The sequence below is a fragment of the Rhinopithecus roxellana genome, chromosome 22, assembly GCF_007565055.1.
Source record: "Rhinopithecus roxellana isolate Shanxi Qingling chromosome 22, ASM756505v1, whole genome shotgun sequence".
Taxonomy (NCBI): Eukaryota; Metazoa; Chordata; class Mammalia; order Primates; family Cercopithecidae; genus Rhinopithecus; species Rhinopithecus roxellana.
In genome coordinates this window covers 5,262,313-5,275,710 of record NC_044570.1, presented here as the reverse complement: position 1 = coordinate 5,275,710, position 13,398 = coordinate 5,262,313, and the positions used below count along the sequence as shown (strand labels likewise).

Here is a 13,398-nt window from a genome sequence, read left to right as displayed (position 1 = left end):
AGATCCCATTTGTCAATTTTGGCTTTTGCTGCCGTTGCTTTTGGTGTTTTAGACATGAAGTTCTTGCCCATGCCTATGTCCTGAATGGTACTACCTAGATTTTCTTCTAGGGTTTTTAAGGTATTAGGTCTAACATTTAAGTCTCTAATCCATCTTGAATTAATCTTCGTATAAAGAGTAAGGAAAGGATCCAGTTTCAGCTTTCTACTTATGGCTAGCCAATTTTCCCAGCACCATTTATTAAATAGGGAATCCTTTCCCCATTTCTTGTTTCTCTCAGGTTTGTCAAAGATCAGATGGCTGTAGATGTGTGGTATTATTTCTGAGGACTCTGTTCTGTTCCATTGGTCTATATCTCTGTTTTGGTACCAGTACCATGCTGTTTTGGTTACTGTAGCCTTGTAGTATAGTTTGAAGTCAGGTAGCGTGACGCCTCCAGCTTTGTCCTTTTGACTTAGGATTCTCTTGGCAATGCGGGCTCTTTTTTGGTTCCATATGAACTTTAAAGCATTTTTTTCCAATTCTGTGAAGAAAGTCATTGGTAGCTTGATGGGGATGGCATTGAATCTATAAATAACCTTGGGCAGTATGGCCATTTTCACGATATTAATTCTTCCTATCCATGAGCATGGTATGTTCTTCCATTTGTTTGTGTCCTCTTTTATTTCATGGAGCAGTGGTTGGGAGTTCTCCTTGAAGAGGTCCTTGACATCCCTTGAAAGTTGGATTCCTAGGTATTTTATTCTCTTTGAAGCAATTGTGAATGGAAGTTCATTCCTGATTTGGCTCTCTGCTTGTTACTGGTGTATAAGAATGCATGTGATTTTTGCACATTAATTTTGTATCCTGAGACTTTGCTGAAGTTGCTTATCAGCTTAAGGAGATTTTGGGCTGAGACGATGGGGTTTTCTAAATATACAATCATGTCATCTGCAAACAGGGACAATTTGACTTCTTCTTTTCCTAACTGGATACCCTTGATTTCTTTCTCTTGCCTGATTGCCCTAGCCAGAACTTCCAACACTATGTTGAATAGGAGTGGTGAGAGAGGGCATCCCTGTCTTGTGCCAGTTTTCAAAGAGAATTTTTCCAGTTTTTGCCCATTCAGTATGATATTAGCTGTGGGTTTGTCATAAATAGCTCTTATTATTTTGAGGTACGTTCCATCAATACCGAATTTATTGAGCGTTTTTATCATGAAGGGCTGTTGAATTTTGTCAAAAGCCTTTTCTGCGTCTATTGAGATAATCATGTGGTTCTTATCTTTGGTTCCGTTTTTATGCTGGATTACGTTTATTGATTTGTGAATGTTGAACCAGCCTTGCATCCCAGGGCTGAATCCCACTTGATCATGGTGGATAAGCTTTTTGATGTGCTGCTGAATCCGGTTGTCAGTATTTTATTGAGAATTTTTGCATCGATGTTCATCAGGGATATTGGTCTAAAATTCTCTTTTTTTGTTGTGTCTCTGCCAGGCTTTGGTATCAGGATGATGTTGGCCTCATAAAATGAGTTAGGGAGAATTCCTTCTTTTTCAATTGATTGGCATAGTTTCAGAAGGAATGGGACCAGCTCCTCCTTGTACCTCTGGCAGAATTCAGCTGTGAATCCATCTGGTCCTGGACTTTTTTTAGTGGGTAGGCTATTAATTGTTGCCTCAATTTCAGAGCCTGCTATTGGTCTATTCAGGGATTCAACTTCTTCCTGGTTTAGTCTTGGGAGAGTGTAAGTGTCCAGGAAATTATCCATTTCTTCTAGATTTTCTAGTTGATTTGCATAGAGGTATTTATAGTATTCTCTGATGGTAGTTTGTATTTCTGTGGGGTCAGTGGTGATATCCCCTTTATCATTTTTTATTGCGTCTGTTTGATTCGTCTCTCTTTTCTTTATTAGTCTTGCTAGCGGTGTGTCAATTTTTTGATCTTTTCAAAAAACCAACTCCTGGATTCATTGACTTTTTGGAGGGTTTTTTGTATCTCTATCTCCTTCAGTTCTGCTCTGATCTTAGTTATTTCTTGCCTTCTGCTAGCTTTTGAATGTGTTTGCTCTTGCCTCTCTAGTTCTTTTAATTGTGATGTTAGAGTGTCAATTTTAGATCTTACCTGCTTTCTCTTGTGGGCATTTAGTGCTATAAATTTCCCTCTACACACTGCTTTAAATGTGTCCCAGAGATTCTGGCATGTTGTAACACTGTTCTCATTGGTTTCAAAGAACATCTTTATTTCTGCTTCCTTTCGTTACGTACCCAGTAGTCATTCAGGAGCAGGTTGTTCAGTTTCCATGTAGTTGAGCGGTTTTGATTGAGTTTCTTAGTCCTGAGTTCTAGTTTGATTGCACTGTGGTCTGAGAGACAGTTTGTTATAATTTCTGTTCTTTTACATTTGCTGAGGAGTGCTTTACTTCCAATTATCTGGTCAATTTTGGAATAAGTGGGATGTGGTGCTGAGAAGAATGTGTATTCTGTTGATTTGGGGTGGAGAGTTCTATAGATGTCTATTAGGTCTGCTTGGTGCAGAGATGAGTTCAGTTCCTGGATATCCTTGTTAACTTTCTGTCTCGTTGATCTGTCTAATGTTGACAGTGGAGTGTTGAAGTCTCCCATTATTATTGTATGGGAGTCTAAGTCTCTTTGTAAGTCTCTAAGGACTTGCTTTATGAATCTGGGTGCTCCTATATTGGGTGCATATATATTTAGGATAGTTAGCTCTTCCTGTTGAATTGAACCCTTTACCATTATGTAATGGCCTTCTTTGTCTCTTTTGATCTTTGATGGTTTAAAGTCTGTTTTATCAGAGGCTAGGATTGCAATCCCTGTTTTTTTGTTCTCCATTTGCTTGGTAGATCTTCCTCCATCCCTTTATTTTGAGCCTATGTTTGTCTCTGCATGTGAGATGGGTCTGCTGAATACAGCTGACTGAGGGGTCTTGACTCTTTATCCAGTTTGCCAGTCTGTGCCTTTTAATTGGAGCATTTAGTCCATTTACATTTAAGGTTAATATTGTTATGTGTGAACTTGATCCTGCCATTATGATATTAACTGGTTATTTTGCTCGTTAGTTGATGCAGTTTCTTCCTAGCCTCGATGGTCTTTACATTTTGGCATGTTTTTGCAATGGCTGGTACCGGTTGTTCCTTTCCATGTTTAGGGCTTCCTTCAGGGTCTCTTGTATGGCAGGCCTGGTAGTGACAGAATCTCTAAGCATTTGCTTATCTGTAAAGGATTTTATTTCTCCTTCACTTATGAAACTTAGTTTGGCTGGATATGAAATTCTGGATTGAAAATTCTTTTCTTTAAGAACATTGAATATTGTCCCCCATTCTCTTCTGGCTTGTAGAGTTTCTGCTGAGAGATCTGCTGTTAGTCTGATGGGCTTCCCTTTGTGGGTAACCCGACCTTTCTCTCTGGCTGCCCGTAAGATTCTTTCCTTCATTTCAACTTTGGTGAATCTGGCAATTATGTGTCTTGGAGTTGCTCCTCTGGAGGAGTATCTTTCTGGTGTTCTCTGTATTTCCTGAATTTGAATGTTGGCCTGCCCTACTAGGGGGAAGTTCTCCTGGATGATATCCTGAAGAGTGTTTTCCAACTTGGTTCCATTTTCCCCCTCACTTTCAGGCACCCCAATCAGACGTAGATTTGGTCTTTTTACATAATCCCATACTTCTTGCAGGCTTTGTTCATTTCTTTTTCTTCTTTTTTCTTTTGGTTTCTCTTCTCGCTTCATTTCATTCATTTGATCCTCAATCGCTGATACTCTTTCTTCCAGTTGATCGAGTCAGTTACTGAAGCTTGTGGATTTGTCACGTATTTCTCGTGTCATGGTTTTCATTTCTGTGGTTTCGTTTCTGACCTTCTCTGCATTAATTGTCTAGCTGTCAATTCTTTCACTCTTTTTTCAAGATTTTTAGTTTCTTTGCGCTGGGTACGTAATTCCTCCTTTAGCTCTGAGAAGTTTGATCAACTGAAGTCTTCTTCTCTCATCTCGTCAAAGTCATTCTCTGACCAGCTTCGATTCGTTGCTGGCGATGGGCTGCGCTCCTTTGCAGGGGGAGATGCGCTCTTATTTTTTGAATTTCCAGCTTTTCTGCCCTGCTTCTTCCCCATCTTTGTGGTTCTATCTGTCTCTGGTCTTTGATGATGGTGACGTACTGATGGGGTTTTGGTGTAGGTGTCCTTCCTGTTTGATAGTTTTCCTTCTAACACTCAGGACCCTCAGCTGTAGGTCCGTTGGAGATTGCTTGAGGTCCACTCCAGACCCTGTTTGCCTGGGTATCAGCAGCAGAGGTTACAGAAATAGAATATTGCTGAACAGCGAGTGTACCTGTCTGATTCTTACTTTGGCAGCTTCCTCTCAGGGGTGTACTCCACCCTGTGAGGTGTGGGGTGTCATACTGCCCCTAGTGGGGGGTGTCTCCCAGTTAGGCTATTTAGGGGTCAGGGACCCACTTGAGCAGGCAGTCTGTCCGTTCTCAGATCTCAACCTCCGTGCTGGGAGATCCACTGCTCTCTTCAAAGCTGTCTGGGAGATCCACTGCTCTCTTCAAAGCTGTCAGACAGAGTCGTTCGCGCCTGCAGAGGCCTCTGCTGCTTCCCCTGTTGTTTTTTTAGCTGTGCCCTGTCCCCAGAGTTGGAGTCTACAGAGACAGGCAGGTTTCCTTGAGCTGCTGTGAGCTCCACCCAGTTCGAGCTTCCCAGTGTGTTTGTTTAGCTACTTAAGCCTCAGCAATGGCGGACGCCCCTCCCCCAGCCTCGCTGCTGCCTTGCGGATAGATCGCAGCAGACTGCTGTGTTAGCAATGAGTGAGGCTCCGTGGGCATGGGACCCTCCCGGCCAGGTGTGGGATATATTCTCCTGGTGTGCCCGTTTGCTTAAAGCGCAGTATTTGGGAGGGAGTTACCCGATTTTCCAGGTGTTGTGTGTCTCAGTTCTCCTGGCTAGTAAAAGGGATTCCCTTCCCCCTTGCACTTCCCAGGTGAGGCGATGCCTCGCCCTGCTTCAGCTCTCGCTGTTCAGGCTGCAGCAGTTGACCAGCACCGATTGTCCGACACTCCCTAGTGAGATGACCCAAGTACCTCAGTTGAAAATGCAGAAATCACCGGTCTTCTGTGTCGCTCGCGCTATGAGTTGGAGACTGGAGCTGTTCCTATTCGGCCATCTTGCTCTGCCCCCCCACTTCTTTTTCTTTCTTTGAACAATGGCTAGAAAAAAAGCTCTACTTGTTTCTAACATGTACTATGAGCCATTACTGAATCTGAGTGTATTCGTTAATGCTGTTACCTGTATGTTTTCAATTAGTAAGTGTTTGTTGAAAAAGAGAAGACATTATACTATTGCTTTTCCAGTTGTGGATTATGTACTGCCATTAGTTTTTGGTAATGAGATACAGAGAAAGCCATAATATCTGTAGAAGAACTGCATTGTTACCCTATACTGTTGTCAGATACACAACATCTAGAAGTATTTTGCCAAAGAGATAGGAAATGTATTAATTTAGCTTAAGTTGACAGGTATCCTAATGGAGCCTTATCACCAGTGTAAGAAATAACTTCTGGGTGGGTGTAAGTACACAGTATAAATAAGGTGAACTTTGTCTGATGAAGTAGTCACTTCTTTTGTCACTTGTCTGTTCTCCCTCCCGACCCAAAGGGTAGCATTTGACTGAGAATATTTCTTTCTTCATAAAGTCAGTCCTTCATTTAGAATTCTGCGTTGCTGTATATAGAAAAATAATAGTTTAAAGTTTTTCATATTTTTATTATGTTGGGAATGATATTTATTTCTAATTTAAAAAAAAGTTTTACCATATTAACCCATTATTTCTGTCAGCTTCATCGGGCATATCCTATTTATCCAGATTCACCAGGTGCGGTCATCACTGGATATCAATTGCCTGTGTATAATTATCGGGCAATTGAATAGGGAGGAAAATGATTTACTTTCAGATACTATTGAGACCTTCAACTTGCTTATACAAATTGCTTGAATGATTCATCATTTTAAGCTAGTGAAATGTACCTAAAATTTAAGAAAACACTTAGAATTAGTGTAGTGAAGACCTCTGTTATTTAGAAGTGATGAAATAATATTTTTACAACAATATACTTAGCAGTAACTTTTCTATAGAACAGTTTTCTGAGATTTGGTGTTCCCTTCTTTCTTTCAGCATGTATTTTTTCTTTTTATCTTTGCTATCAAAAGCTGAAACATCCAGACTGACTTGCATGAATTTTGTAGAGACAAGGAGTGAACTAAAACCGTTACCCAGTTCTTGGCACACAACTCCGATTGTATTTTTATTTTAGCCTGCTGCTTCATGATAGTAGTTCTCTGGGTCTCTTTTCAACGATATGACTGTATCTGTGACCCACAATCATTTCTCCAGTAACAAATTAAAGAATTACTATCTTTGAGAGTTCCACAATACCATCTGCAGAAAATCAGGGAAGAGATGAGGTTTTATATGTAGAAGTAACAACAAGAATTTCAGGCATGAGAAGCCTAAAGTACTTCTTTTTCTGATCTTTTTTTTTTGTTAACCAAAGAGCCATCATGAGAAGTACTTCAATATTGTCCATCTCATGTGTTTTTGAAAATGTGTAGGTATTGAAAACCAATATATGAATAATTTTGGTTTCATTTTTGTTTTTTCAAGATGCCACCACAGTGGCCTGTTGGGGAGCAAAGGAGTTATGCTATACCTCCAGTAAAGTGAATGTGCCAAACATATACTCCCTGTTTTTTCTGGATTTTTTTCTATGTCACATATGCCTATAAATATTGAATTGTTTTTTATATTAGTGTGGTATGTTTTGTTACTTTCTTTTTAATCCAATGATAAACTTCTATGGGAGCATCAGTGCCTTTTTCTCTCTCAGGATTTTGCATGCTTAAGCAATGGCTGTTCCACATAATGATAAGAGTTCACTTACTTGCTAATAGACTATATAAGCCATGAAAGGTGGTATTAATGAGGCCTTAAAATAAGCGTGTATCTTCCTGGAATCTGTCTCTGGCTTTACCATCCGTAAAAAAAAAAAAAAGAAATTTGTTGAAGAGAAACAGAAATGTTTTGCTGTTAATTACTCTTAAATAAGAACAGGAAGAAAAATGTATTATTTCTAAAACACCCGAGCTGCTTTCCCCCATAGGAACTAGTTCAGAAAATGTTTGAAAGCAGCTGTCTTCATGTGTCTGCCTAGTTTATTCTTCTCTAAGGTTAGCAGTTCATCCAGCTGTTCTTTTCTTGCAGTGATTTCCAGATGCCTCCTCATATAGATTGCTGACTTCTGGATATATTCTGGTTGTGGAATGGGTAGATTTCTGATATGTTTTACTATATTTATAAATCCTGTGAGTTTCTAGCCTCTAATTTCTCTGATCCTGGTCACTTTGATATGTAAAGTAGGATTTCACATACTCTATCACTTATTGGTGATAAGTAATGTTTATTTTCTTTTTAGTTTCTTTTATTTATGTCTTAGTTTAAAAGACACTTTCTTTAATGGAAAATGAAGTAACAAAATAGTAGTGAAATAGTTCTTCAGTGTCTCTCCATTTGTTGACATTTTCCGTGTACTTTAAACATGTAGGGTATACCTCTGCTTCTTTTTTTTTCTCGGAACGACGGCTAGGTAAAAAACCTTGCTTGTTTCTAACATTTAGTGTGTTTCTAACGTTTGCTGTGAACCATAACTTGATCTGGGTGTGTTCATGTGTGCTGCTGTCTATACGTTTTCAATCAGTAAGCATTTATGCTTACTGATAGAAGACATTATAGTGTCTCTTTTCCAGTTTTGAGGTATATTCTGCACTTAGTTTTTCAAAGTGAAGTACAGAAAAAATCATAACATTTGTAGGAGAACTTCGTATTACCCTATATTATTGTCAAATGCAAAACTCCTTAGAAGTATTTTAACAAAGAGATAGCACATATATTAATTTGACTTACATTGAAATCTGTTTTAAATAGAGCCTCATCACCAGCATAAGAAATAACTTCTGGGTGGGCATAAAAGTACACATGATAAATAAGGAAAATTTGTCTGGTGAAATAGTCTCTTTTGTCATTTGTCTGTTCCCCTTCCCCACCCAAAGGGTAGCAATTCACAGAATCTTTCTTTCTTCATAAAATCAGTCACTCATTTAGAATTCTGCAATGCTGTATATAGAAAACAATGTTTTAAAGTTTTTCATATTTTTTAATTTTGGGAATGGTATTTCTAATTAACAAACTATTTTACTGTATGCATTCGTTCCTACTGGAAAACTTTTATTTTTAGGCATAGCCTCCTTGTCCACATTCAGCAGTTCAGGTCATCACCGGATATCATTTGCCTGTATATAATTATCAGGTAGGTTAAGAGGGAGTAAAATGATTTGCTTTCAGATATAATTGAGACCTTTATTTATACAAATTACTTGAATAGTTTGCTATTTTAAACTAGTGAAAGGTACCTAAAATTTAAGAAACCACTCAATTAATCTAGAATGAAGACCTCTGTATTATTTAGAAGCAGTTGACTAATATTTTGACAGGAATGTACTTAGCAATAACTTTACTATAGAACAGTTTTTTTTTTTTGAGACTTGGTGTGCCCTTCTATATTGTAGCATACTTTGTTTTCATCTTTGCTGTCAAATAGCCGAAACATCCAGACTGACTTTTATCAATTTTTTAGAAAGATGGAGTGAAATAAAATTACCACCAGATTTTTGAGCACAGAATTTGAATTACATTTTTATTTTAGCTGGCTGCTTCATGACAGTAGTTCTCTGGGTCTGTTTTCATAGGTATAACTGTATATATGACCCATAATCATATCTATGGTAATAAATTCAAATAACAAATATCTTGGAGATTTCCACAATACCAACCCCAGAAAATTGGGTAAGAGGTGAGGTTTTTCATATAGAAGTAACAACAAGAACGTTAGGGATTGGAAACCTAAAGTACTTCTTTTTCCTGTTCTGTTTTCTTTTATTATAATAAAAAGTGAAAGGAGCCAGTGTATATACTTCAGAAATACTGTGTACCTCATGTGTTTGTGAAACGTGAAGCAATATTTGAATGATTTTTGTTTTCTTTGTCTACTAAAAGCTACAATACTTAGCCAAGTGGGGTGGTGCGTGGTGGCGCACACTTGTAATCCCAACTACCCAGGGGGCTGAGGCAGCAGAATCACTTGATCCTGGGAAGCAGATTGCCATGAGCTAAGATCCTGCCACTGCACTCCAGCCTAGGCAACAAAAGGAGACTCAGTCTCAAAATAAAAAACATAACAAATGCTATGAATATCTTTGTGTAAATATCTTGCAACCCTTGTCCTATTAATTACTTGAGATTAATGGCTATGAGTAGAATTGCTAGGTGAAAGCACTTTGCCCCTTTTATAACAATTTTATAACGAATTCTCCTCGTTACTGTACTGGTGAGTATCCTCGCCTGTCAAATTATAATACACCTTTTTCCGTGGAACTCTTAGTAAATCATGTAGTAGTATTTTCTCACTGATGGTGTTTAGAGTACTGTCTTTTCCACACGCGTTCCAGTGAAAGTTATTAGGATTTATTAAATTGTCAGCCTAATAGCTGGAAAATATTACATTATGTTGATATGCACTCTTTTAAATCATCAGTGAAGTTGACCATTGATTGTTAGCTTTTTAAATTACCTTCTTAATTTTATTTTTATGGATTGATAAAAGCTTTGTATTAGTATTCACTTTTGTCATACATAGGGGAACAAATATATAGTAGTAGTAAGAAGGTAACCTTTATCTTATTCCTAATTTCAGTTGAGTTGACTCAACTATTTCACTTGCAAGTTTGATGACAGGGTAGAATTAGATTGATAGAAAATAAGATTCCTCTATTTCTGTTTCAGTTGAGTTTTTAAAAAATTTAAAAATGAATGCTGTATCTTATCAGATGATATTCAGTGATGAATTAAAGTAACGTATCCTGCGAATGGAGTATTCTTGCGTTCCCAATATAAACTTTAACTCTTTATGTGCTGCTGGAATTTTGCATTTGTGTTGAGGACAGGGATGGATCATCTGGATGAGGCTTTGTTACTTATATGCTTTTAGCTTTGTAAAATGTGTTGAGAAATACTTTTTTCCTCTTTGAATACAGAGTTTGTGCACAGTATTCTTTTATTATCTGTGGCCGCAACCCATTTTGCAGGTCTCATATATACTTTTGCTTTCTTGCTTTTTCTTGCTTAGTTTTGCCAGGATTGTTCACTGCTTGAATTTAATCCTCCACACCCCCGCTCCCTGAGTGTCTGCTTTTGGATTTACTGAAAGTAGTGATTCTGATTTTCACGTCATGTTTTCTTAACTTTAGCATTCTCCATTCTCTTTATTTGCTCCTCTTCCTGTTGCTGTGAGTGTAACTTTGATGACTACTAATGATAGACTTTTTCCTGGTCAGTTTATCTAAATATCAGTTTGCTTCCATGTTCACATAGTAATTGAATTATGTAATACTGGCAAAGGAGCTGACATCCTAGGAGTTTAAATAATGATGATTTTTTTTCCAGCTTTTAGCCGTCTTTGTCACTTGGTTGTCCACATATAACAAGGAATATATTTGCTCTAAGTAGCAATGAGAGTTGTGTATATGATAGTCTTGAAGCTCATGCCTGTTTACTACTCCAACATTTCTCATTTCAAAATTTGTCAACTCGCTTGAAGATATGATTAAGAAAATTATCTATTTAATGCAGTTTGTTTTCAGAATGCTGTTGACGGTTGCGATAGCACTGTCTTTAAAATGAAACTTTTGTTTATCCTAAGAATTCATTTATATTGTTGGTCATAGTTTAAAACTACCCAAAGGTAGTCTATTGATTGTAGATTTTTTATTGTAAATTATATAAGTATGTATAAATACGTACACAGTAGAAATTGAACAATTACTGCCAATAAAACCATAGTAAAAATGAAGTCCATTGCAAAAATTGAAGTACATTGATTTTTTGCTATGTTTGAGTGCAGGCTGCTGGCTGAGTACTAGGACATGATGGTGACTTCCTTAATTTAAAATGTTAATGGCGCTTTTAAAGTGATTCGGTGAATTTTGTATGTAGGATTCCAGTTAAGCAGGCAGCTAGTTTGCAAGATCCAAGCTAAAGTCAAATTTCTTATAATATCAAATGCTTTTTTGCTCTTTACCAAACTACTGTTGTTTCCAGTATCCATTTTACAATTGTGTAGAGTATGAGAATCAGAAGAGACCCTGGATCTTTTCCAACCATTCATTTTCAAACAAGGAAATTGAAACTGAGGTCATGAAAAGATTTACTTTACTAAGCAGTGGAAATCAGGTCCTTCCCAAACAACAATTTTCCTCTTCAGTTCTTGTGGCACTGTCACAAGGTCTCTTAACGACACCCTTTTCAAATTTTGGACCAAATAATTCCTTATTGTGGGAGGCTGTTTTTACATTATAGGATGTGCAGTAGTAGTATTCCTGGCCCTTCAGGCCAACAGATTCCAGGAATAGATCTCAGTTGTGACAACCAATCTCTAAACATCGCTAATTGCCCCTGGGGCTCAAAATTCTTCCCCAGTTGAGAATCAGTACATTTCCAAATCCTCTCATAATCTGACACAGTTTTCTGCCACGTTTCACTTCTCAAAATACGTCCAAACACTGTGGTGCAGAGACAATGCTGTAATATAGCTTGTTTATCAAAGGCAAACATATCCAGAGTTCATCCACAAAGCAAGGGGGAAATGAAAAGGAGAAAAAGAAACTACAAGAACTTCAGAATTTCTTTCTTTTTTCTTTTTTCTTTTTTTATTCTGTTTGGGATTTCTGAATGAACTGAGAAAGGGTTGGTAAATTGTCTGTAGGGAAGGGAAATCTAATCAGGTTCCAATCAGGTTCTAATCAGGATAATACAGTTTAATATCCTTTAGAAAAATGATATGGTAAGACATTTTTAGAACTTTAGAAATCATTTTTAAAATTTTTCTTCCACATCATTGTCATGAGCTAGCCCTGTTAAAGGAAAGAATTAGGAATTAGTTACAAACCCAAAATAGCAAGGACAAGCACAAAAGAATAGAGAAAAGCAGTAAACTTGGCATTTGTTGATTTGACAATTTAGATTTCATCTCTAGTAAAGCTGTGTAGAATTAGTAACTTCTAGCATCTAATTAACAAAGCAGGAACTCTTACTTATTAACTTCTGTAACATCACTGTGCTTTTCAAAAGGATACACAGTTTCTTTTGTTTTCTTTCAAACAGGTATATGTGTAATAACTTACTCTTTTACAGCCTTTTGTAGTTACCTTTTATAGTCAACAGGCACTTCACCAATGATTTTTAAATTAATGATGTGTTACAATTTCCTGATGTTTCAATTAGTTCTTAATTAAAATTTCTTCAAAATAAGTCAGCTATAATAGTAAAGCCTGAAAAGAAACTTGAGAAAACATCTGCTGAAAATATTAATTCAAATAACAAGACACTAACTTACACTAACATACCGCTTTTACCACTATATACGTACGAAATGAATTTACAGAAGTTATCTCATTTCATTCTCAAAGCGGTTTTCCCAGAGATACACAGCTGGCAAGTCAGCCTCTTATAACCACTTTCCTGTAAGGGATATAAACTTAGCTTTCCTGGCTAAATTAATTTTTGTTTCACTATGCTATATTGTTTCTCCAACATGGATAGTACTTATGAATACTACTTCAGAAAATTTTTCATTAACCTTAGAGTCTACTGTGGAAAGTATAAAGACAGTTCTGATCAGAACCTAGAAAATTAATGAGTTATATGTATGTGGTTTTTTTAACTGAAACTGAAGATGGTATCATTTATATCTGTCAGCCCATTGTGAAAATTAGAATTATCATCGTACCGATTTGGTGTTAGGAAGAAAAATGTGATTTCAAAGGTGCTTTGAACACCCGGGCATTAGGGAAGAGGATTATAACCCTTTTTTTAGAAGGAGCTGTGACATCTGAGCAAGTAATGTTTCCATGATCCATTTCCAAAGTAAAGCAGGCATACGAATACAGGGAGTGTTAACATTATAAAAACTCATGTTAATTTTGGTGAAAAAGGCAAAGCAAGACAAATTGGTTTAAAACTTTAAGACTTACTTTCTTTTTGGTGTGGCTTTTTTGTTTTCAGATTTAATCTTAGTCTACTCAGTAGAGTGTAGTTTATTTTTATAGAACAGGATGATTTTAGTAACTAATTTTTAAAAATCTGAACTTCCTAGTTTAACTAATTCACATTGTATTTTCACAAATACTAAATGAGTATTCTTCCACAATATTGTACAAGACTCGGTGATGAATGGCACTGGGTTTAAGAAAGTGCTGTATGCTTTGGTTAAAATTCCATGCTGATGTACTCTGGTTAGTTTAAA

At 37.0% G+C, this 13,398-nt stretch overlaps 1 protein-coding gene across 2 annotated transcripts in view; it reads left to right on the top strand.

The window, feature by feature from the left end:
• The window catches only part of LOC104655798 (deleted in azoospermia protein 1-like), a 61,224-nt gene that overhangs the window by 13,909 nt on the left and 33,917 nt on the right, over positions 1-13,398 (top strand). The window lies entirely within an intron of this gene.